The following is a 25,862-nucleotide window of genomic DNA, read 5'->3' as shown; positions in this document are numbered from 1 at the left end:
TAGTAGAGTCTTGTGGTTCACTATACAAATGATCATGTCACCTTGCAAACAGGGATTATTTGACTTCCTCCTTTCCAGTTTATATCCGTTTGATTTGTGTTTGTTGAACTATCTCTGCTTGCCTGGGATAAATCCCAATTGTCCTGGGTGGATGATCTATTTGATGTGTTGCTGAATTCAGTGTGCTAGTATTTTATTGAAGATTTTTGCATCTATGTTCATCTGGCATATTGATCTGTCATTCTCTTTGTTGTTGTTGTTGTTGTATCTTTCTCAGTTTTGGAATTCAAGTAAAGATGACCTCAGAGAATGAGTTTATTTAAGGGACTTCTCCATTACAATTATTTTGAATAGTTTAAGGAGAATTAGTATTATTTCTTCCTTAAAAGTTTGGTAGAATTCAGCAGTAAATTCATCCAATTCTGCTTTTCTCTGTAGAGAAGCTCTTTATACCTGATTTACTCTCCATCTTGGTTATTGTTTTAATACAGGTTTTCAATGTCTTTTTGGTTCAATTCTGGTATATTATTTATGATCAGAAATCTATCCATTTTGACAGATTTCTTGACTTGTCATAAAGCTGTTTGTAATCATTCCTACTAATTTTTTGTATTTTGGTAATATCAGCTGTAACATCTCCTTTTTCATCTCTGATTTTATTAATTGAGGTTTTCATTTTATTGGTTCATTGAGACAATGATTTATCAATTTTATTTATTTTTTATAAAAAGCAGCTCTTTATTTTACTGATCTTTCGTTTTTTTTATTTCAGCCTTTTTATTTCTTTTCAAATTTTTATTACTTATTTCCTACTAATTTTGGATTTGGTTTATTCTTGTTTTCTAAGTCCTTGAGGTGCATTATTATATCACTTATTTGGTAACTTTTTAATTGTTTTATATCCTCACTTGTTGCTATAAACTTCTCCCTTCTACACTGTTTTGGTGTATCTCATAAGATTTGATGTTTGTCTTCATTTTTATTCATTTAAAGGAAGTTTCTGACATTACTTGTGATTTCTTCTATAACCTGCTATTCATCCAGGATCATGTTGCTAAGTCTCAATGTGTTTGTATATTTGTATAGTTCCTTTTGTTGTGAACTTCCAGATTCATCCCAATGTAGTCAAATAAAATACATTATAAGATTTGCATATTTTGTATTTTTGAGACTTGCTTATGGCCCACCATATGTTCCATAATAGAAAATGTTCCATGCATTGATGAAAATTGCACGTTCTGCAGCATGGAAGGAAATGTTCTGTGGACACCTATTAGGTATATTTGTCCTATAGTGTTGATTAGTTCTGTTATTTCTTTGTTAATTTTTTGTCTGGTTGATCTGTCCATTGATGAAAGCAGGGTGTTGAAGTCCCCCATTAATATTGTGATGGAGCATATGTCTGCCTTCAGATCCATTAACACTTTTTCCTTTTTTTTTAACCCTGAAACCTTTTACGTAAGGTATCCAAACAGCATGTATTTCATAAATACAACTTTAGGAACAGCTATGCACACTGCCAGCATTGTGGTATAGCCACTAAAACCATTGCCTGTGATGTTGTGCTGGTTTGTGTCCCAGCTGCTCCACTGCCCATCCAGATCCTTGCAAATGGATTGAGAAACACAGCGGAAGATGACCCAAGTGTTTGGGCCTCTGCTACCCACATGGGAAATGCAGTTGAAGCTCCTGGCTCATGGATCCCTACTGGACCCTCACCGGCTGTAGCAGTCATCTAGAGAATGAAGCAGCAGATGGAAGTGTGTAGGTATGTGTGTGTGTGTGTGCATGTGTGTGGGTGACTCTCTTTCAAAATAAAGTAATAAATTTTGAAAAACTGCACCTCTGTGTTGGTTGCAATATATTTATTAATTATAGTCATATCTTCTTGTTGAATTGAACCCTTAATCATTACATGGTAACCTTATTTGTGTCTTTTAACAGTTTTTGCCTTAAAGTCTATTTTTTTCAAATACTTGTATAACTATTCCAATTTGTTTTTGAATTCCATTTATATAAAATATATCTTATTCTTTCTTTCCAATTTCATTTTGTGTGCCTCTTCATTGATGAAATGTTTCCTGCATGCAACATATAGATGGGTATTGTTTTTAATATCCATTCAGCTAGCCTGTATCTTTTAATTGGAGAATTTAAGCTATTTACATTCAAGGTTATAATTCATAAATAATCCCTTGGTCCTGACATTTTTTCCATAAATATTCCTATTGTTTGCTTTGAATCTCCTTTGTTCTTTTATTAGGAGGTTTTCTGCCTTCATATTCTTTCATGGTGCTTATTGTCTTTTTCTGTTTCTGTGTGTGGTATACTATTAAGCAGCACTGTGGGCCGGTGCCACAGCTCTCTTGGTTAATCCTCTGCCTGTGGCACTGGCACCCCATATAGGTGCCAGTTCTAGTCCCAGTTGCCCTTCTTCCAGTCCAGCTCTCTGCTGTGGCCTGGAAAGGCAGTGGAGGATGGCCCAAGTGCTTGGGCCCCTGCACCTGCATGGGAGACCAGGAAGAAGCACCTGGCTTTGGATCAGCTCAGCGCCAGCCCTGATGGCCATTTAGGGGGTAAACCAGCGGAAGGAAAACTTTTATCTCTCTTTCACTAGACAGTGAGTTATAGACATAACTCTACCTGTCAAATAAAAAAAAAAAAAGTAACATTATAAGACTGGCCAGAACATGACAAATTCTTTCGATTTTTCTTGTCTTTGAAGGTCTTTCACCTACTTTTTTTTTTTTTTTGACAGGCAGAGTGGACAGTGAGAGAGAGAGACAGAGAGAAAGATCTTCCTTTGCCTTTGGTTCACCCTCAAATGGCCACAGCAGCTGGTGCACCGTGGCGGCGCACCGCATTGATCCAAAGCCAGGAGCCAGGTGCTTTCCTGGTCTCCCATTGGGTGCAGGGCCCAAGCACTTGGGCCATCCTCCACTGCACTCCCTGGCCACAGCAGAGAGCTGGCCTGGAAGAGGGGCAGCCACGACAGAATCCGGCGTCCCGGCTGGGACTAGAACCCAGTGTGCCAGCACCACAAGGCAGAGGATTAGCCTATTGAGCCGCGGCGCCAGCCTATTTCACCTACTTTTATGAGTGAATGCTTCAGCTTCTTGTTTTTTCCCACTTGAATTGTGTTTCTCCATTCTCTCCTGATCTGTAGGGTTTCTGTTAAAAAATCTGACCATCTAATGAGAGTTCCTTTAATAGTGATCTGGTGTTTCTCTCTTGCAAATTATAGGGCCTTCTCTTTAAGTTTTACATTGAAAATTTGACTGTAATGTGTCATGGAGAGGCTCTTTTCATATTATGCTTATTTGGAATTCTATACATTTCTTGTGTTTAGATGTCCATGTTACTCTCCAAATTGGGAAAATTTTCTGCTGTTATTGTGCTGAATAAATTTTCTAAGACCTTCTTTTTTTCATACAGTCAAGAACTCCTAATAGTCTTAATTTGGTGGTTTTATAGCATCACAGGATCTTAAACACTGCATTTTGTCTTTGTAATTATTGTTTGATTGATGGAAGTATTTCAAAAGATCTGTCTTTAGATTAGATATTCTTTATTCAGCCAAGTGAAGTATGTTGTTAAGGCTTTCCACTCCCTTTGTTTTATTTTTGGCTTACTGAATTTAATTTCTAATATTACTCTGGATTTTACTCATTATCTCTACCTCTTTGCTAAATGTTTTGTCTGTATCATGTAGTGATTTCCTTATCTTATTTAACTGTGTTTTTGTGTTTGTGGGGTAACCTTACAATCATCTTTTGAATTCTTTATCAGGCATTTTATCCATCTCTCCTTCTTCACATTCCAATATTAATGTACTATTGTGTCCCCTTTTGGGGAGCCAGATTACTCTCTTTGCTCACTTTTTTTTTTTTTTTCTTCTATGGGGACTTTTTTGTGTCAGGGAGGTCATCTTTTCTGGATAATGGGTTTGTTTGTTTCAAAATTTCATTTCTGAAAATATGCCTCTGGGTCTCAGTGGAGTGTCTTAGTCTTATACTCAAGTTCCAAGGGTGTATGCTGAATGTAGCTATTGAATTCAGGCCACTGTATGTGGATGGAGCAAGATTCTAGCATGATGTCCAAGATGGTGGGTCACCTCTGTGTGCACTCATTGGCAAGACTGGAGCCAACTAGTATGTTCACAGTCCCAGCCCTTCTCTTTTCCAGGGTGAGCCAGCTGTTTCACATTCTAGAGTGAGTTCATAGTGCTAACACATCTCACCCACCCATGCACACACACACACCATACACAGCACTGACCCATGACTATGCAAACCCTTGCGAGAGCTATCCCCAGTGTGCAAGGAGTTCCAGGCCTCCACTATCAGACAGGATAGGCGCACAGGAACCCAGCTGCAACCCAAGCCCTCTTAGCTCCATGGCCTATGCCTTGTACTCCACAATCACACAATAGAGGGAATATGCTCTCTGCCCTGCAAACTGTCCCATCACTGATCCCAGTAGCCTCAGAAAGCAACAAGACTGCCCACTATTTCCCAAGCAAAGTATATTTCAGCTGTGATTCCACCAGAGCAAATTGAGTCTGGTGCTTTGGTAGGGGAGGAGTTGGAGGCAATGTGACCTCCCTCCACAGAACAAAGTAGATGCTGAGTCCCCTGCCAGCTCCCAGATAAGACTCAAATCAACAGGAATGTGGAATTCTCCTTAATCAAAGCCTCCAGTGTTGAGGGCTAGGGCTTCTTCCTCTCACCATACCCTGGCAAGATGGCACTTCCTAGCCAAGAACCAGACGTGTAGTATAAGAGTAGCTATTCTTCTCTTCTCTCTGCCGCTATAGCACCTCCTGGCCTACTTGTCTTCCACTGAAAATTCCTCTCAATCCATCCCCTTGAAGCATGGTTGCTCCATTGTTTTTTCTGTTATCTTTCTGTGGCTAAGGTCAGTGTGGCTTCTCACAATTCAATCATCTTTTATCCTATCATTTTTTTCAGTAATCTTAGTTAACAAGTGTGGCTTGAACAGCAGGTGCCTGTCATTGAGTCTAAGAGGAATCCTGGGATGGGGGACTACAGCTTGTCTCAGTCTGTAGATGTTGTCACGGGGCTGGATTCAGCTTGGCTTTTCCTGTAGATCTCAACATGGCCACCACAGCTGTCCCTGTTATGTCAGAGTTATTCTTGAAAACCATAAATGTGAAACAAACAGGAAGTTGGCATTCTTTTCCTCTTGTTTCTTATTTCCTGCTACTGTTAGGGGAATCAACAGAGATGGCTGGACCTGGTTGACAACTATGCAGACAAATAATCAGGCCCATCCTGCTCGATACCAGACAGTCAATTCACCAGAGACCCATTTGTATAGAATTTTTGAAGAAGGGAAATAGGGAGATTTTTTGTTTTCTTTTTATCAACTAAGATTTGAAATTTTGCCATTACGTTGTTCAGTAAATCCTAAGGGTAGTTTTTTATTGGTAATAGGTGATATAATTTTGGAAAGATTTATTGCTGAGTTTCATGTTACCATAAATGAAGGAAATTTCACTCACCAGTCAAAATGCCTAGAAATCATTCACTGACATAAAAGCTAGGAGGTCATTTTTCTCTGTAGAACCAAAACTAAGTTAATGGCTGATTGTAGAAAACAACTCTGTTGGAAAAAAGTGGGGAATCCTAAGAAGATAGGCAGAGGTGTATTCACTCCGCAGATATTTAACAATATCTGCAAATTGTATGTCATATCTGTTCCCACAAGGCTACCATTTCATATTGCACCGTGTATTTGCTTTTATTTTATCTCATGTGGAGAGTTTGTTTCATTTTTATTTTATCCCATATGGAGAGTTTGTTTCATTTTCTGTACTACTACCTGTCCACTTCATATGTAACTTCTATAATCATTTACATAAGATATGGAGAAGTTTTGTTTGTGTCAGTAAGACACTCTATCAATTCTTCCCATTCTTTCTTTCTTTTTTTTTTTTTTTTTTTTTTTTTTCTTGACAGGCATAGTGGATAGTGAGAGAGAGAGACAGAGAGAAAGGTTTTCCTTTTTGCCGTTGGTTCACCCTCCAATGGCCGCTGCGGCCGGCGCATCTCGCTGATCCGAAGCCAGGAGCCAGGTGCTTCTCCTGGTCTCCCTTGCGGGTGCAGGGCCTAAGCACTTGGGCCATCCTCCACTGCCTTCCCGGGCCATAGCAGAGAGCTGGCCTGGAAGAGGGGCAACCAGGGTAGAGTACGGCGCCCCAACCGGGACTAGAACCTGGTGTGCCGGCGCCGCAAGGCGGAGGATTAGCCTGTTAAGCCATGGCGCCAGCACCCATTCTTTCTTTATCAACTCAGCATTTCTGTTCTGCTGGGATTCTCAACTTTTGCTCATAGTCCTATTCAACGACGTCTGTTCAAAATTTCTCTAATCAACTCCCTTCTGAAGTGTCTGCTACACCCTCTCAAAAATTTGTCATGCCTCAAACTATTTTGCAGACTAAAATGAGTAGCCATTTTTCTTAATGTCAAACCGCAATCTGGGATGGAACTGTATGTACCTTAAACAAGGGATATTTTTCCATGATTCACTCAATGAGTTAGTAGCTATTCACTTTTTGGCCAATGGGTGTTGTTCCTGTTCACTTTCCCATAGCAGAGAAGACCAACCAGTTTCGATTCTGTGAACATTTCAAGTCTAGTACCTGTGTCTGTGCCTCCAAAAACTTCGAAGAGTCACATGTAAAGTGCTCCCAATCTTCCTTATTGTATTCAAATTTGATTCCATAGTAGAACCCGGGACTGAAAGTTGATGCAGATCAGCATATCCTCTCACCAAAGGCATCCCTTTCTGGAAAGCATCTCTCCTCTTTTGGAGTGGCTTTTAAAATGTATCCAATTTAGCTTAGTCATGAGGCTAAGGACATCTAGAATGAAAAAGTAACCAAACTTCTTATTACATCAAAAATAAAATTTCCCACTGAAATGAATCATGTGTGTTCATAATTAAAAGTATTAGAGAAGGCAATAATTTCATCACAGCACTGTGCCTGTTTAAGACCTAAAGTTGTCTGAGGTCTTAGTGGAAATGTTATGGAGCTGACCTTAGTTGTATCAGCATGTCTTATGCTTTCAGTTTTTTATATTTTTATATTTACTTCATATTTTGTATTGTTCTGTGCATCATGGAGTTGTTGATGTTGTCTTCATTGACTTTTTATACTTTGCATGTAAATTAACTTTTGTTATATATCTAAGTCTAACTTTGATTCATTATCTTTTAACACCTACACATAAAAAATTAAATATAGGAGATGTCTCTTTATAAAAAGGTAAATGATAATCCAGACACTGGTAAGTCTACAAAAAGGGGGGACATTAAATATACAGTATTGTACATGCCGAAGAACACAAGAAAATAAAATTCTAAAGTATCAGATGATATTACATACAAAATTGAATTGAAATGATATATTTTTTTAACTTTTATTTAATGAATATAATTTTCCAAAGTACAGCTTATGGGTTACAATGGCTTCCCCCCTCCCATAACTTCCCTCCCACCTGCAACCCTCCCCTTTCCCGCTCCCTTTCCCCTTCCAATCACATCATGATTCATTTTCATTTCTCTTTATATACAGAAGATCAGTTTAGTACATATTAGGTAAAGATTTCAACATTTTGCCCATATAGCAACATAAAGTGAAAAAACTACCATTGGAGTACTAATTATAGCATTAAATAACAATGTACAGCACATTAAAGACAGAGATCCTACATAATAGTTTTTTTAAAAAATTAATTAATTTTCTATGCCATTTCCAATTTAACACCAGGTTGTTTTTTTTCATTTCCAATTCTCTTTATATACAGAAGATCAATTCAGTATATAATTAGTGAAGACCTCAACAGTTTGTACCCACACAGAAACACAAAGTATAAAAATACTGTTTCAGTACTAGTTATAGCATCAATTCACATTAGACAACACATTAAGGACAGATCCCACATGGGATGTAAGTACACAGTGACTCCTGTTGCTGACTTAACAATTTGACACTCCTGTTCATGGCGTCAGTAATCTCCCTAGGCTCTAGTCATGAGTTGCCATGGCTACAGAAGCCTTTAGAGTTCGCTGACCTTGATCTTATTCCGATAGGGTCATAGTCAAAGTGGAAGTTCTCTCCTCCCTTCGGAGAAGGGTACCTCCTTCTTTGATGGCCTGTTCTTTCCACTGGGATCTCACTCACAGAGATCTTTCATTTAGGTCTTTTTTTTTTTTTCCCATGATATCTTGGCTTTCCATGCCTACTATACTCTCATGGGCTCTTCCGCCAGATCCGAATGCCTTGAGGGCTGATTCTGAGGCCAGAGTGTTGTTTAGGACATCTGCCATTCTATGAGTCTGCTGTGTATCCCGCTTCCCATGTTGGACCTTTCTCTCACTTTTTGATTCTATCAGTTAGTATTAGCAGACACTTGTCTTGTTTGTGTGATCCCTTTGACTCTTAGACCTATCAGAGCCATCAATTGTGAGCTGAAATTGATCACTTGGACTAGTGAGATGGCATTGGTACATGCCACCTTGATGGGATTGTGTTGGAATCCCCTGGCACATTTCTAACTCCACCATTTGCGGCAAGTCCGATAGAGCATGTCCCAAATTGTACATCTCCTCCCTCTTTTTTTCCCACTCTTAAATTTAACAGGGATCACTTTTCAGTTAAAATTTAAACACCTAAAAATAATTGTGTGTTAATTACAGAGTTCAACCACTAGTACTAGAACAACAACAACAACAACAAAATAGAGAGCATTGGAGAAACCCTGCAAGATATAGGCACAGGCAAAGACTTCCTGGAAAATACTCCAACAGCACAGGCAGTCAAAACCAAAATTAACATTTGGGATTGCATCAAATTGAGAAGTTTCTGTACTTCAAAAGAAACAGTCAGGAAAGTGAAGAGGCAACCGACAGAATGGGAAAAAATATTTGCAAACTATACTACAGATAAAGGATTGATAACCAGAATCCACAAAGAAATCAAGAAAATCCACAACAACAAAACAAACAACCCACTTAAGAGATGGGCCAAGGACCTCAAGAGACATTTTTCGAAAGAGGAAATCCAAATGGCCAACAGACACATGAAAAAATGTTCAAGATCACTAGCAATCAGAGAAATGCAAATCAAAACCACAATGAGGTTCCATCTCACCCCGGTGAGAATGGCTCACATTCAGAAATCTACCAACAACAGATGCTGGAGAGGATGTGGGGAAAAAGGGACACTAACCCACTGTTGGTGGGAATGCAAACTGGTTAAGCCACTATGGAAGTCTGTCTGGAGATTCCTCAGAAACCTGAACATAACCCTACCATACAACCCAGCCATCCCACTCCTTGGAATTTACCCAAAGGAAATTAATGTGGCAAATAAAAAAGCCATCTGCACATTAATGTTTATTGCAGCTCAATTCACAATAGCTAAGACCTGGAACCAACCCAAATGCCCATCAACAGTAGACTGGATAAAGAAATTATGGGACATGTACTCCATAGAATACTATACAGCAGTAAGAAACAACGAAACCCGGTCATTTGCAACAAGATGGAGGAATCTGGAAATCATCATGCTGAGTGAATTAAGCCAGTCCCAAAGAGAAAAATATCATTTGTTTTCCCTGATCGGTGACAACTGAGTGCCAAAGGGGAAACCTGTTAAGTGAAATGAACACTATAAGCAACATTTTTAATTATCTTTATATACAGAAGATCAACTTAGTATATACTAAGATTTCAACAGACTGCACCCACACAGACACACAAAGTAGAGAATACTGTTTGAGTAGTAGTTTTACTGTTAATTCACATAGTACAACATATTAAAGACAGAGATCCTACATGGGCAGTAGGTGCACAATGACTCCCATTTTTTATTTAACAATTGACACTCTTATTTATGAGTAATCACCCTAGGCTCTTGTCATGAGCTGCCAAGGCTATGGAGGCCTCTTGAATTAACCAACTCCGATCTTATTTAGACAAGGCCATAGTCAAAGTGGAAGTTCTCTCCTCCCTTCAGAGAAAGATACCTCCTTCTTTGATGGCCCGTTCTTTCCGCTGGGATCTCACTCACAGAGATCTTTCATTTAGGTCATTTTTTTTTTTTTGCCACAGTGTCTTGCCTTTGCATACCTCAAATACTCTCATGGACTTTTTAGCCATATCCCAATGCCTTAAGGGCTGACTCTGAAGCCATAGTGCTGTTTAGGACATCTGCCATTGTATGAGTCTGCTGTGTATCCTGCTTCCCTTGTTGGATCGTTCACTCCCTTTTTAATTCTATCAGTTAGTATTAGCAGACATTAGTCTTGTTTATGTGATCCTTTGACTCTTAATCCTATCATTATGATCAATTATGAACTTAAACTGATCACTTTGATTAGTAAGATGGCATTGGTACATGCCCCTTGATGGGATTGAATTGGAATTCCCTGGCACATTTCTAGCTTTACCATTAAAGTCTGAGTGAGCATGTGCCGAACTGTACATCTCCTCCCTATCTTATTCCCACTCTTATATTTAACAGGGATCACTTTTTAGTTAATTTAAACACCTAAGAATAATGTGTGTTAATTAAAGAGTTCAACCAATGGTATTTAGTAGAACAAAAAAAATACTAAAAGGAATAAAGTAGTAAGTTGTTCCTCGACAGTCAGGACAATACTCTGGTTTCTCTTCAGATCGTATAAATCTTTCACCTTTTACTAAATAATCTTTTTAAAAAGTTCTACTATTTGCATCAAAATGGATGCAACTTGAGGACAAAATGTTGAGTGAAATAAAATGGACACAGAAAGACAAATACTGCATAATCTCCCTTATATATGGGAGCTTAAAAGAAAAAAAATTAAAAAGATAAATGCCTATGTGTGTCAGTATTGCTGCAAATATATTTTTGCTAAACTTTGTTTTATATCTTTGTCAAACCAATGGTCAAGAATGTTATACTAACATAGTTTTAATGATCTGTGATTATGTTAAAATTACTGCAAATGGGTGAAATGGTGATCTTTCCATTTGATTAATGTTTACAGACCTTACTTATGTTAATGCTGAACTGATATCTTTTCACTTGTTGATCTCTTTATTTAGCAGAGCATTAAGCACTTGACTGCAATGTTAATAACATTTATCTCAAAAAAAAACTCATGTATGAGTATTAGATACCTGTTGAAAATGCCAATGCTAATACATGTGCAAGCAAAGATTATTTGCATCTATAGAACAATATCAATAATTTTATATTTTAATAGCATGACTATATTATATATTTACAAAGTTGGATATTTAACATAATGATTTTCTTATTCTAAATCTCCACCAGAAAATTTTATGTTAATTAATTTAATTTAGTTACTTAAAAAAAAAATCGGGATTGGTGTTGTGGCATAGCCGATCAAGCCACTGCCTGCAGGCCGGCATCCCATATGGGTGTTGGTTCAAAACCCGGCTGCTCTGCTTCTGATCCAGCTCTCTGCTATGGCCTTGGAAAGCAGTGGAAGATGGCCCAAGTCCTTCAGCCCTTGAACCTGCGTGGGAGACCCAGAAGAATCTCTCGGCTCCTGGCTTCGAATTGGCGCAGCTCTGGCCCTTGCGGCCAACTGGGGAGTGAACCAACAGATGGAACACCACTCTCGCTCTCTCTGCCTCTCCTTCTCTTCTTTGTAACTCTGACTTTCAAGCAAATTTATTGAAAAAAAAAAGATCTATTTATTTGAAAGACAGAATTACAGAGATAGAAGGAGAAACAGAAAGAGAGAGATCTTCCATCCTCTGGTTCACTCCCCAGATGGCCGCAATGACCGGAGCTGGTTCTGGCAGAAGCCAGGAGCCAGGAACTTCTTTTGGGTTTCCCATGTGGGTGCAGGGACCGAAGCACTTGAGCCATCTTCTGTTGCTTTCCCAAGCACAACAGCAGGGAACTGGACTGGAAGTGGAGCATCTGGGACTCAAACTGACACCCATTTGGGATCAGCGCTACAGGACAGCAGTTTTCCCCACTACGCCACAGAACCATAATAATTTCTTAAATTATGATTCTACTCCATCTATTGACTTATAGACAACTAAGTTTGTCTAATCAGTTACAGTTTATTTCAATACTGCATCTAAGATATTTTACCCACCTCTTTCTGGACTTCAGTTTTCCAGACAATCAAGCACCTGCCTTAGGGTATGAGGAGAGATTGTGAAGATCAGCTGACAGTATCTTGATAGTGTATCATCTCTCAGTCAGCATCAGGAAGGGCACAGCTGGGAACACATTTGGCTACAAGCAACAATCTGGAAGGACGATATCACATGGAAGCAGCCGTTTTGTTTCTTTCTCCTTTCTCCCATTTTTGCCTGTCAGCTTGTACATCACCCGCTTTTCTGCAGTAAACCATGAAATCCACATTTATCCTAATACTGGGAGACACTCTTTAACATAACATTCTAGGACCAGGTGATGCCCTAGGAATAGGGGTGGTTGGAGGCCTCTCTCATATTTAAATGAACAATGAAAGTAATTCTGTTGCTTTACTAGGGAAAGATGGCATAGGGGACACATCTGACAAGCGGCCACTTTATCTGCAGCCAGAAGGTGGCACATCTGTCTCCTTTTCTCAGATATCTGCACACTCCTTGGGGACCTTCTTATATTTCCCTTCCCCTGTTGGTATCCAACTCAAGGGATGTGGGGATAAAGCACTATAATTGTGCTTTTTCTTCCCTCTTCATCTGAACCTCATCTCCTCTCTGCACAACAGTTCGCAGTTCAGTACATGGTGTACATTTATGCTCCATGAGAACCCATGTGTTTTCATCTAGATTCATGATGGTCATAAGCAATAGAAAGTAAAAGTGTGGGCCTGGCGTTCTGGCATAGCAGGTTGGGCCACCTCCTCCAATACCAGAATCCCATATGGGTTCTGGTTTGAGACCCAGCTGCTCCACTTCCAGCTCCCTGTTAATGTGCCTGGGAAAGCAACGGAAGACAGCCCAATTACTTGGGCCCCAGTAACCCCGTGGGAGAACCAGAAGCAGCTCCTGGCTCCTGGCTCCTGGCTGCTGGCTTTGGCTTGGCCCAGTCCTGGCTGTTGTGGCTATTTGGGGAGTGAACCAGCAGACGGAAGACCTCTCTCTCTCTCTCTCTCTGTAAATCTGCTTTTCAATAAATAAAATAAATCTTTTAAAAAATTTTTAAAATAAAAGTGAAGGCTATTTTGTCACAAAGTATTTCTTTTATCTATGGATATATATACATATGCACACATTTATAAACATTGTTGACCTAGAAATAAATACAAATGTAGGCCTAGATAGAGACATAAATATTTAGATATTGATATAAATTAACCTAGACATGACACATGTTTAAATATTAATAGAGGTTAAGTATTTCATTTTTACCCAACATTTATTACATTAATTAATAAGGTATAAAAACATTTTATAATGTAATTTTTTTTGACAGGCAGAGTTAGACAGTGAGAGAGACAGAGAGAAAGGTCTTCCTTCCATTGGTTCATCCCCCAAATGGCTGCTACGGCCAGTGTGCTGTGCCGATCTGAAGCTGGGAGCCAGGCACTTCCTCCTGGTCTCCCATGCAGGTGCAGGGTCCAAGCACTTGGGCCATTCTCCACTGCCTTCCCGGGCCACAGCAGAGAGCTGGACTGGAAGAGGAGCAACCGGGACAGAATCTGGTGCCCCAACCAGGACTAGAACCCAGGGTGCCAGCGCGCAGGCAGAGGATTAACCTAGTGGGCCGCGGAGCTGGCCTTATAACTTAATTTTTAAAATTAACAGTTGTCCAGGCAGTGTTCTAATTCACCTAAGTAACAATCTATGTTCCAAAATTCTTGAGGATACTCTTTAATCATGTAGGCTTACATCATTCATAAGTGTGGCTTAAGCCAATATTTGAAAAAAAAATTTTCCAGGAGAAAAACAAACTACAACACAATTTGTACAATTATGTGTTTCATTTAGCAAAAAGAATCTGTAAAGTCCTACTTTGCTCCTTCAAATGTTGAAGTCACTGGACATCTAATTAGGGTTACCAGATATGATCTTTCTAATTCCCATTGTGTGCTACAATTCAAAACCTCTTCTACACCATTTTGAATATAACAGCATAAATATGCAAACATTACAACTCTAAGGCTAACATTCTTTTTAATAAGTGTTTATCAACTCAGAATACTTCTAGGAATATCTTTCTTTAAAATTGATTGTGTTTAATCAGAGAAGTCCACTGATTATAAATCTTATTTTCCCAATGATGAGGAAAAAATTATGATTAACTCACCATACTCACCACAAATCCAAAGCCACAAATACTGTAGGCATCTATATAAGTGGTAGCAGTTATATAGGCTAATCATAACTCAGAAATCTTGAAACCCTGGAGTGCTGATTTAGCATGTATAACTTTTCTGGTATGTTTCAAGAATCATCATATTTTCTAACAGAATAATTTGATTTCTTGAGGAAATATGCTAAGATTGCATCTCAGAATAACCAATGACGTTACGAATTGGCTCAATATTTTACAATTTCAAACCTTTAATCTTAAGTTTCCCAAGAGACTTTGCTTAAAAGAAAAAAAAAAAAGGAGAGCAAGAAATAACCCAACATTCTGATTTTACAGACTTTGAATTCACATGTGTTGCAGAAAATCCTAGTCAGAGGCAGTAGAAATAAGGAATAGTGATTAGAAGCAAGGAAATCATTCAAGACCAAATGCTTCTCCACACACTCCAGATTGCTTGAGAAACATAATATCACCCTTCTGCATCTCCAATCCATTCTTCCCTGGCCCTACTGCCGGGGTGTAAGCATAAAACTTAACGCACCTTGGGGCCAGTCGTATGGCACAGTGGGTTAAAGCAGGGCATCCCACATAGGCGCCCGTTTGAGTCCCAGCTGCTCCACCTCTGATCCAGCTTTCTGCTGATGTGCCTGGGAAAGCAGTGGAGGATGGTGCGAGTCCTTGGTCCCCTGCACCTGTGTAGGAGACCTGGAGGAGGCTCCAAGCCCCTGCCCTCGAATGAGCTCAGCTCCAGCTGTTGAGGCCATTTGGGGAGTGAACCAACAGATGGAAGACCTCTCTCTCTCTCTCTCTCTCTCTCTCTCTGTGTGTGTGTGTGTGTGTATGTATCTTACTCTGTAACGATGTCTTTAAATAAATAAAATAAATATTTAAACAAACAAACAAAAAAAAAAACCCCACAACTATGGCTTTCCTTCTGTGAAGAGTTACCCAGTTTAACACAGTCCCTTGCATCACTGAGGTCATGTTAAAGGGTATTTTCAATTCAGTTTTCCTAATCCAATAACACAGCAAATCCTGTGCTTGTGTATTAACCATAATAATTTTATGCCTTTATAGCATTTTAGCAAACATCTTAAAATACATGGTTAATTCCATAGATCTTCCCAAAGCTTAAACTGCATATTTGAAGGCAGTGGGCCCTGCACCTGCATGGGAGACCAGGAGGAAGCACCTGGCTCCTGGCTTCGGATCGGCACAGCACGCCGGCCACAACGCGCCGGCCCTAGCGGCCATTTGGGGGGTGGACCAACAAAAAACGAAGACCTTTCTCTCTGTCTCTCTCTCTCTCACTGTCTGACTCTGCCTGTCAAAAAAAAAAAAAAAAAAAAAAAAAAAAAAAAAAAAAAAAACCTGCATATTCAACACTGTAAATAGAAAAATGCTTGGTATTTTAAAAACAAATGTGTTCAATACAAAACATTGTGTTTATAAAACTTTTAGAAGTCTGGATGGGAGCAGGGTGTTGTGTGGGTACCTGGGGGAAGAACCCAGGGGACGCCACACAGGAAAGTACAAAGCAAGAGGCTGCTGCCGGCACCATTAAGTCACCTACAGCTGTGATTTGGCGAAGAGGAAGAAACTGCTGTTTTTGCTCCTCCATGGTCACTAGTTATAGATGGATGCTGTAACACTATGGAGAAAAAAACAAAGTCTTTGTAACCTGTTTCCTGGAAGAAATAAGTAAAGCTTAAGGAATATGTCTCTCATATAATTTTCACCTTTGAAATCTTGAATAAATACTTCTAAATGAGAGGATTTAATTGGCATCCAAACCTTGACATCAAGGGAGCCTGGAAAATACAGATATTCTAGCATTCCAGCATCTGCAGGACAAGAAGACAGAAAAAAAAAAAAAAAAGGAAGTGGAAATAGATGCTGACTACAGACAAATCAAACATAGCCACCTCAGGCTGGGCTTGGTATTTCCATCTCTGATAGATAAAGTCACCAAAGTTCAGAAAATCTAGGTGACTCATGTAAGACATTCTGTTAAATAAGTTGAATTGCTGGGAAAAGAACCTAGAAGTTTTAATAAAAAGTCCAACACAGTTCCCAATTTGCCATTTTGTACCAACAACTGCTTATGAGTAATTCTAAAAATAGGGGAGAAAACCCACAATTAACCACGCACACTAAGGTAAACTCACATTTCCTAACATTTATTTATTCATTCAACATGATATTATTATGTTTGAAAGAGAAGGTGAACTTAAGAAGAATCTCTAGATAGAAAGCAGTCTTTCTCAGCAGATATATAGTATCTAAGGGGTATAGATGAAGCAGACTTGCAAACTGCAAGATTTTGTCTTCTTTCAACAATTCCCAAAGGAATATAATCCTAGAGGCAAAAAAGAAGCACATGAAAAGCAAAATTACTGTTCTTCATTTTCAAACCCACTCCTCCTAAATAAGATATGCAAATATTCCATAAAATGTCAAAAAGGAAAATAAAACTGTATTCATGTTATCTGAATAAGATTTAGAATTGATATTTGAGTTGAATGTGACATATAAATAATTTAAATAACTAACCTATAAATAATTTTGTGAAATTATCTCTGAAAAGAATACTGAACTGAAAGATGTAATTATATAGCTATCTAATATAATTAGTTACAGTTACCACTTTCTAATGTATCTACTTTTTAGAAATTGGTTCTTTTCTAAAAAATTAATTGTTATCCACACCTTCACATGCAAATCTTAATTTAATCAGATATAAGTTTTTAGGTTAATTTTGAGCATAATCAAACTCATCTCAAATATGGAAAATGATTTTGCTGACACTTTTCCAATCTTTAAGGTAGCATTCAGTGATAATTTTTGTGACTATCTCTTTAAGGGGTAGCATATTGGAAGAGGACTCCTGAGAGCATTTATAATAAATCCTTCCTGACTTTCTTTCAAGCAGGAAAGAAAAATCCATTTAAGACAATGCTTTAAGGCAAATGTTACCTGACTTCAGATTCAAACTTTTCATTTATTAGGGACGAAGTTAAAGTCTCCAGGGGGTGCTGAATCAGTCCATCCTGAGAAGTAGAAATGAAGAAGCTGCTTTAGGTAAATAGTGTCTAACTCTGGCAACAGACATAAGTCCCTGCCCTGCCAACATTCCTTGTCCTGGAAACATCACCGCTTCCACAGGGAAGCTATATTGATTCCTTAATTGAGAAATAAGAAGACGATGGTGAAGAAGAATGACAGCAGCTTCTATTTGTTGAATCCCCAAATATCTCAGCCATATTAGATGCTTTACATACATTAGTCCCAAACTTTCAAATCATTACTATCAGCATTAATAATCTATATTACAGAAAAAGAAAACCAAGGCCCATAAAAGCTAAAAATGCACCTGATATCACACAGCTAGGAAATGGGCAAGACTCAAACCTTGATATTCTACCTTCAACGTTTACATGCCCTCCCACCTAGCACAGTGATGACAAATCCAATAACTTCAGTAGATGTGGTTTCTATTTAGAGGAGCTACTCAAATAGAGATATCTGAAGCCAGCAATGTAGATCGACACAATGACCAAAAACCTACAACGTGTGAAATGGCAATGGCAAAGAAAAAGCTTTGCAATCTTACCTGAATGTCTATAGCAATCAATGTAAAGGTTATTCAAGTTCAGCAAACTTGCCTCTAGCAAAATACAGCTAAATTTGTTCTGCTTGTGGGAAATAGAAAGAAAGTAGAGATTCTGTTTCCTCATTTGCTCACCTATCCACAGTTTGAATTTTCACCTTTACAGAATTAAACGATGCATTATAGAAAGAAATGCACACCTATGACTAAACAAATTATTCATGACGCAACAATCAATACTCCCTCCACAATCCTATATATTAACTGTTTTTCTCCTATGTAGAGCATCCACCCCCCACCAATCTGGAGAACATATGTTCCAAGATCTACCATGGAAGCTTGAAATCACTGATAGTACCAATCTCCATGTTAAATACTGTTTATTCCTATACATCCGTACCTATGATGAAGTTTAATTCGTGATTAGCTACAGTAAGAAATCAACCAAAAAAATTATTCATAAATAGGACAATTATAATGTACTATAATAAAAGTTATGTGAATGTGGTCTCTCAAAATATCTTATTCTACCATATTCACCCATCTTCTTGTGTTGATATAAAATGATTCGATGCCTATGTGAAGAGAGGAAGTGTGGTGAATGATATGCACATTGTGTTAACTACTATACATTAGAAGGCTCATCAAGGCATGAAAATGCCAGTTGACTGTAGATACATGAAACCACAGATAGAGGGACTAGTGTAGTACAAATTCTCTGTTTTGTGTGGAAAAGATTATTTTATTGATATCAGAGTGGTTGTTTCTAGTAATTTTTCTCATGCTCAAGCTAGATCTTCCCTACAGTCTATGGTACTGCATAAAATGTATCTTAAACATATTATACTCCCTTACAGTTCTTAGCATAGAAAATTATTTCCTACTTGTAGAATCAAGTCAATTAATCCACTTAACTTTTGGTTGTTTAACTCTTCTGGGGACAGATAATTATTTACTAGTAAGACTTTTATTTTATTCAGCTGTGCATTTTTCTTCCTACCAGTTCACCAAATGTCTGCAACTTTTGTAACTCAGACATTCAAAATCAGATGCAGTGTCTGCAGCATTGCTACAGAATTGTGTGGTAAAAAATACTCAGGACTGTGATTATTCTTCATATAAGTCTTCAAAAAGCATTTGGCTTTTCTGCTGCCACATCACATTATAAATTAATTTTGCTTCCAAGTAATGCTCACCTTAATTTTCTTTTACTTCAGTATTTTAGCAGGTTATCTTGGCTCAGGCTCAGATGCACTAGTAACAATCTCTCTAGAGGCTCCCACGTGCAACAACCATCTATAATCACCTTCACCGTCAGAATTCTGAAGGACACTTAAACAGCTTCTAACCACATTTCCTGATTTGCCTGGAGACCATGAGGCCCATAGGAAAGAATTTCTGACATAGTGGGATGAGATGTGGGGAAAAGAGATTGTTACAGTTGTACTGCAAGCCTGAAAAGACACTTTATTTTCCAGGAATAAAACTAAAGGAGATAAGTATTCTTGAATACAGCAGGCCACTCCCTCTGAATTCGCTAATACAACAGGCAGTTCTCAACACCATCAGAACACTAATTATTCTCCATTTGACATCCGACGTCCACCCCTGGCTGGCATCAATCTGTGGTGTGTGTGTGTGTGTGTGTGTGTTTGCATGCGAAGGTTGAACTAGCATACTGCATCCCCTCAGCTAATGGGAAATCCAGAAGGACGAGGAAAAAGAGAGGGCAGGCTAGTTATGGGCTTGTTATTGGTCTGCTCCAGTGCTAAGACTGAACAGCAGATGTGACTTCCAGTTCTCACCAGGTATCCCCTTCTTGAAGGCTTTCACCCTTGGAGGCCTTTGTGAACTATTCTTCCCCTTCCAGTTTAGAGACCATATACTTTTCCAAATGTTGCTAGTCAGGGATGTCGCAACCCCTCTTTGTTATCCTGTTTAACACTAAACATCTCAAATTAATATTTTTATTAAATTTGTCTCAGAATTCCAACATTATGTAGTATGTCTCTTGCTGGGACCCTGAATGATGCAATAATTGAAGGCAAGAACAACCTTGAGAAATAGCCTCTCAGGTTGAATTTTGAGTATTAAAAGGTGCAGGCATTTAGCATAATGGTTAAGACACAGCTTGCAAGACCCGCATCCTGTACTGCAGTGCTTTGGTTCAAGTTCCAGCTTAATTCCTGTATCCTTTCTGTTAATATGCACCATGGGATGCACCAGGTAATGGATCAAGTAGTTGAGTCCTTGATGAATTAAAATGAATTTAAATATTAAAAAAATTCAAGTATTTATTACATACCTACCATTTTGTTAAATATATAGATGATTTCCTTACTTGGGGGTGTAAGTGAGAATAAGCAATGGAGGGCAAATCTTTTCAAATCACACATCTACATCTTTTGAAATCACACACCTACATCTTTTGATCATTATGGTGATAAAGGTTCTAGGCTGCTTCTCTCTCTTTTGTAGAGTTTACAAATATAAAAAGATGCAAACTTAGTGCCTTGAACTTTCAACTCAGGGCATGAAGAAGAATTAATCACCTTTAAACATATTTCTCGTTTTGTATATTCAGGGCAAACATAACTGATAATCTGGATCAAAGCCTAATGGTATTAGCTGAGTTGCTAAAACAGTAGTACTTCATGATAACCAGGCACCAACTGTTAAATAAGAGATTTTTTACGATGAGCCATTGGTAAGAAAATGTGCCACCTTGAGATTAGAAATGAGGGTCTTACCTTGAATGTTCAAAACCTCCTGAATCTTTCTTGAGAGTTGAAAGAATCCTTCCAGCCTTTCTGCAAACACCACTTTCAATGATTTCAGCAGCAGCCCTTGTCTTACAAGAAGATTCCCACTCTCCTCAAAATTAGCCCCAACCATTCTTCAATGCTTACATAGCCAGAAGGACAATTGCAAGGAATATTTAAGGATGAGATAGGTCCTCCACCAAAGGGATGCCAAGACACTGACAAATTTTATCATCAGTAAATGAAGATAGAAGAGGAACACATATAGTTTTTCCAAAGGGGTTAAATTAAAGAGACAAAATGAAATTCAAGGATATTTTATCAATATGAGAAAGATCACCTGAAAGTGTAGGTATGAATTACCTTCAAACAGTTCATGGAAAATGGAATTAAGAGATGCACACATTTTTCATCAATTTTTTGAAGAACTCCCATATGTCAACGACAGCACTTGAGATGGGCTCTAACAGTTTGCTGAAACCTGGACCTAAAGTACCCGAGAGTAATGAGATTGAACTGTGAGGGACTCACCTTGCATAAAGAGGGAAAATTAAAAACAGGGAGGTAAGAAAGCCATTATGTGTAAGTAGCACAGAACACTCTTAACACACCAACAGGAGGGACTCCTGCACACTTTCTTCCCCCAAGCAAAAAGAATGTATCCCTAAACTCTTCTGTAATGACTATGCGCTGTAGACTAGAAACAATCCTAAAGTATTGGACTTCCTCATCTCAATAATGAGGAATGATCAGAGTGGTCAAGGCCAGTTGCAATGCTAAATTTGGAAGATGAGGTTGGTAAAATAACCACAATAAACCATAAAGATATAATGGCATTAGAAGCTTATTGCTGTCATTTATTTATGTATTTGAAGGGCAAATGTACAATTCTCCCAACAATGGTTCAACCGGGCACCCCAAATGCCCACAACAGAAAATGCTGGGCCAAAAATGAGTCATAAACCAAGAACTCAACCTAAGGCTCTCATATCGGTGGCAGAGGCTCAATTGATTGAGCCATCACCACTGATTCCCAGGGTGCACATCAACAGGAAGCTAGAATCAGGAACAGAGCCAGGACCCAAAACTAGGCGCTCTACTATATAGGCACAAGGCAAGAAAATAAATGGAGTCTTGGCCTATTTCAATCTCAGAGAGGTAAGTGGGCTGTATTCTTCTCTGGTGGTTATTTCCCATATTCCTTAGAGTTTGCCTGAAATATTCACACTTAATAACTAGAAACATCATCACATTGTTTCCCTGACCCATGAAGTAAATGCCATTCATGTGGCAAAAGCCAAGTGGAGTCCCTGGAATTTTACATGTCAAATAGCAAACAAAAAGAAGTATTGTACCCCTGGGGAAAATGAAGAAATAAGTATTACTATCAAGGACTGAAAGACTTAGAGATGATGATTCCTGTTCCATGCTCACTCAACTCTTCAGTTTAGCTGTACAATGCCACATGGATGATTTACCCTGACCCTGATGCACTGGTTCCACAACCATTAACACTGATCCAGCTGATCCTTACTGGAGAAAATCAACAGAGTACTGGCTCCTGGAGTATAGTTCTTGACTTAGGAAATGGTTTGGCTTGGTTTTTTTTTTTTTTCATCTGAATTAGTAAAAATGATCAGAAGAAATTAATATTTTAATATTTATCTAACTAGTAGGGACATTATTATATCTTCAGTATCTTACCTCAGGATTGTGTCAACAATCTGTGATCTCTCAGTATGGTCCAAAGGAATCTTGATCATGTTGAAATCCCAGAAAATATTGTTCTTTTTTAATTTTTATTTATTTATCTATTTGACAGTTAGAGTTATAGACAGTGAGAGAGAGAGAGAGACATAGAGAAAGGTTTTCCTTCTGTTGGTTCACTCCCCAAATGGTCACTACAGCCAGCACTGAACCTGTCTGAAGCCAGGAGCCAGGTGCTTCCTCCTGGTCTCCCATGTGGATGCAGGGGCCCAAGCACTTGGGCCATCTTCCACTGCCCTCCTGGGCCACAGCAGAGAGCTGGACTGGAAGAGGAGCAACTGGGACTATAACCTGGCGCCCACATGGGATGCCGGCACTGCAAGGCGGAGGATTAGCCAAGTGAGCCACGGCACCCGCCCCATTTTTTTTTAATTATTTTTTAAGAAAACATTGTTCTAATACATTTTGCTGATGACATTATAGTAATCAGACTTGAGAAGGAGGAGATCACAAGCAGCTGGATGCTTTAGTAATACACTTGGGTTCTAGTGAATAGAAGGTTAAACCCACAAAGCTTTGGAATCCCGCCAAGTTGAGCATATTCTAGAACATATGCAGATGCCCTCTCCAAAGAGATTAAGTATTAACTGCAGCTTGAGCTATCTATCATGAATAGAGAAGTAATTTCTGAGTGGTGCTGCTCAAACCAAGAATATGTACATTATGGGATTGTGGTGTTAGGTACCTCATCACTTAGTTCTGATAAGCTAGTATATCTTAGCAATACTTGAATACTCTGTTTTAAATAGAAGCAGTTTTTGGAGCTTATGATATTTGCATACAAGGGAAACACTATAGATTTGAGTATTTTGTATCAACTCTCTTCATGAAACCATAATTTTTCATTTTTGAACCTATTTCTTGTTTCCTATGAGATTCTGGTACAACTGGACAGTATCTGAGCACAACAACCAGGGGACTATATTATCTGAGCTGCTCATCATAAGTTGAGTATGATCTGATCAGTCACCTCCTAAAAGCAGATGTATAGACCATTAAATGATTAAATGGACATGGAATATACCTAACAGGATCAGAGAAGATTCAGAAAATTTAAACAACTTATCTAAGCACAATTAGAGTTCAAAGTACCTACTCCTGCTGCTGTGTCAACAAATTCCTCTATCTACAGTTGTGGCATCATGGGAAGTTATCTATGACTATTAGTCAAGAAGGAAAAACTATCTGTCTGATGGACATTGAATATATTCAAAGGCAAGTAATTGTACATGCTAGCCCTTTTATGGAAGTCAGTCCAAAATGGAAATATTCTCAGGGGACAGAATTTTAGTAGAGGGAAGAGATGGCATGCTTTATGGATCCACAATGATTCCTGAGAGAAGCTAATGGATGTACATTTCATCAAAGATTTGGAAAAGCAAGATTAGGGAATGGATGGCAAGTATTTCTGCAGAAGAAATTTGTTAATATTTGTCTGTGGGTTGGGGCTGTGCTGTAGTAGGCTAAGCCTCCCCCTCTGTGGCACCGACAACCCATATGGGCACCAGTTCATGTCCCAGCTGCTCCTATTCAGATCCAGCTCTCTGCTATGGCCTCGGAAAGCAGTAGAAAATGGCTCAAGTGCTTGAGCCCCTGCACCCACATGAGAGACCCAGAAGAAGTTTCTGGCTCAAGGCTTCAGATCACTCCAGCTCTGGCAGCTGCTGCCATTTGAGGAGTGAACCAGCAGATGGAAGACCTTTCTCTCTGTTTGTAACTCTATCTCTCAAATAAATAAATAAATAAATAAATAAAATATTTAAAAAATATTTTTCTTAGAATTATCACAGAATATTAGGATATTCCTATCAGTTATATAAAGCCTACCACAGGGATTCCACTGCAGAATAGTCTTTTTTTTTTTTATTTTTGACAGGCAGAGTGGACAGTGAGAGAGAGACAGAGAGAAAGGTCTTCCTTTGCCGTTGGTTCACCCTTCAATGGCCGCCGCGGCTGGCGCGCTGCGGCCGGCGCACCGCGCTGTTCCGATGGCAGGAGCCAGGTGCTTCTCCTGGTCTCTTAATAGAGAGACCAAGCGATTTCCTACTATATCTGCCATTCAGTTTCCTTAGCCAGAGAATCTAGTCTTTTCTAAAAGTGACCATGGTAGTTAGCTTGGAGACTATATATCAGCAACTTAGTCTGTTTGAGCTTCTATAAGAAAATGCCATAAACAGGATAGTTTATAAAAATATAAATTTATTTCTGAAAGCTAGAAAGTCTAAAATTAAGGTATGTGCTTCAGATTTGGTGTCTGGTAGAGGACATTTTTCTCAATCACAGATGACACCTTCCCATATGTATTTGCCTGGTGAAAGAGAACAAACTCCCTCAATCTCCTTTTACAAAATCACTAATCCCTTTCATGGGAGTTCCTCCCATGACCTATGACCAATTAAAGAACCTTACTTTTTTTTTTTTTTTTTTTTTTTTTTTTTTTTTTTTTTTTTTTTTTTTTTTTTTTTTTTTTACCAGCAGAGTGGACAGTGAGAGAGAGAGACAGAGGGAAAGGTCTTCCTTTGCCGTTGGTTCACCCTCCAATGGCCGCCGCAGCCAGCACGCTGCGGCCGGCGCACTGCGCTGATCCGAAGGCAGGAGCCAGGTGCTTCTCCTGGTCTCCCATGGGGTGCAGGGCCCAAGCACTTGGGCCATCCTCCACTGCACTCCCTGGCCACAGCAGATAGCTGGCCTGGAAGAGGGGCAACCGGGACAGAATCCGGTGCCCCGACCGGGATTAGAACCCGGTGTGCCGGCACCGCAAGGCGGAGGATTAGCCTATTGAGCTGCAGCACCGGCCAAGAACCCTACCCTTAAGATCATCACATTGAGGGTTGGATTTAAATATATGAATTTGAGGGGGACACAAATATTCAGACAATAGCAACATGACTCAGCAACATGGATTTTCTCTTTCCCATGAAAGCTTGGCCATCACAGTTGCTAGCTGCCCAAACTGTCAACCATGGAAGCTGATGATGAGCTCTTATGTGGCCCGAATTTCCCTGAGGACACTTAGCTACCTAGGAGAAGTTGGATTACATTATATCCTTTCTATATAGGAGTGGAGGAAGTGTTTTGTCTGCAGGAAACTAAATACCTATCCCAGATGCAGATTGCAGCCCCCACAATACATAGCATTTCTTATCCTATTATGTGTTGAACTGTGTCCCCTCCAAAAAAGCATCTTAATCCCCAGCACCTTAGAATGTGATCTTATTTTGAAGTAGGATCATGACAGATGTATTTAGTTAACATGATGCCATACTAGAGTAAGTTGGGCCATTCATCAACTTTGACTGATGTCATTATTAGAAAATTGTGTGAATACATGGAGAGGTAATACATGGTAACCATGGCTGAGATTATAGTTAAGCAATTACAAATCAATGAACTTCAAGGA

This window comes from Lepus europaeus, chromosome 3 (assembly GCF_033115175.1).
Source record: "Lepus europaeus isolate LE1 chromosome 3, mLepTim1.pri, whole genome shotgun sequence".
Lineage (NCBI taxonomy): Eukaryota > Metazoa > Chordata > Mammalia > Lagomorpha > Leporidae > Lepus > Lepus europaeus.
This window is presented reverse-complemented; position numbering follows the sequence as displayed.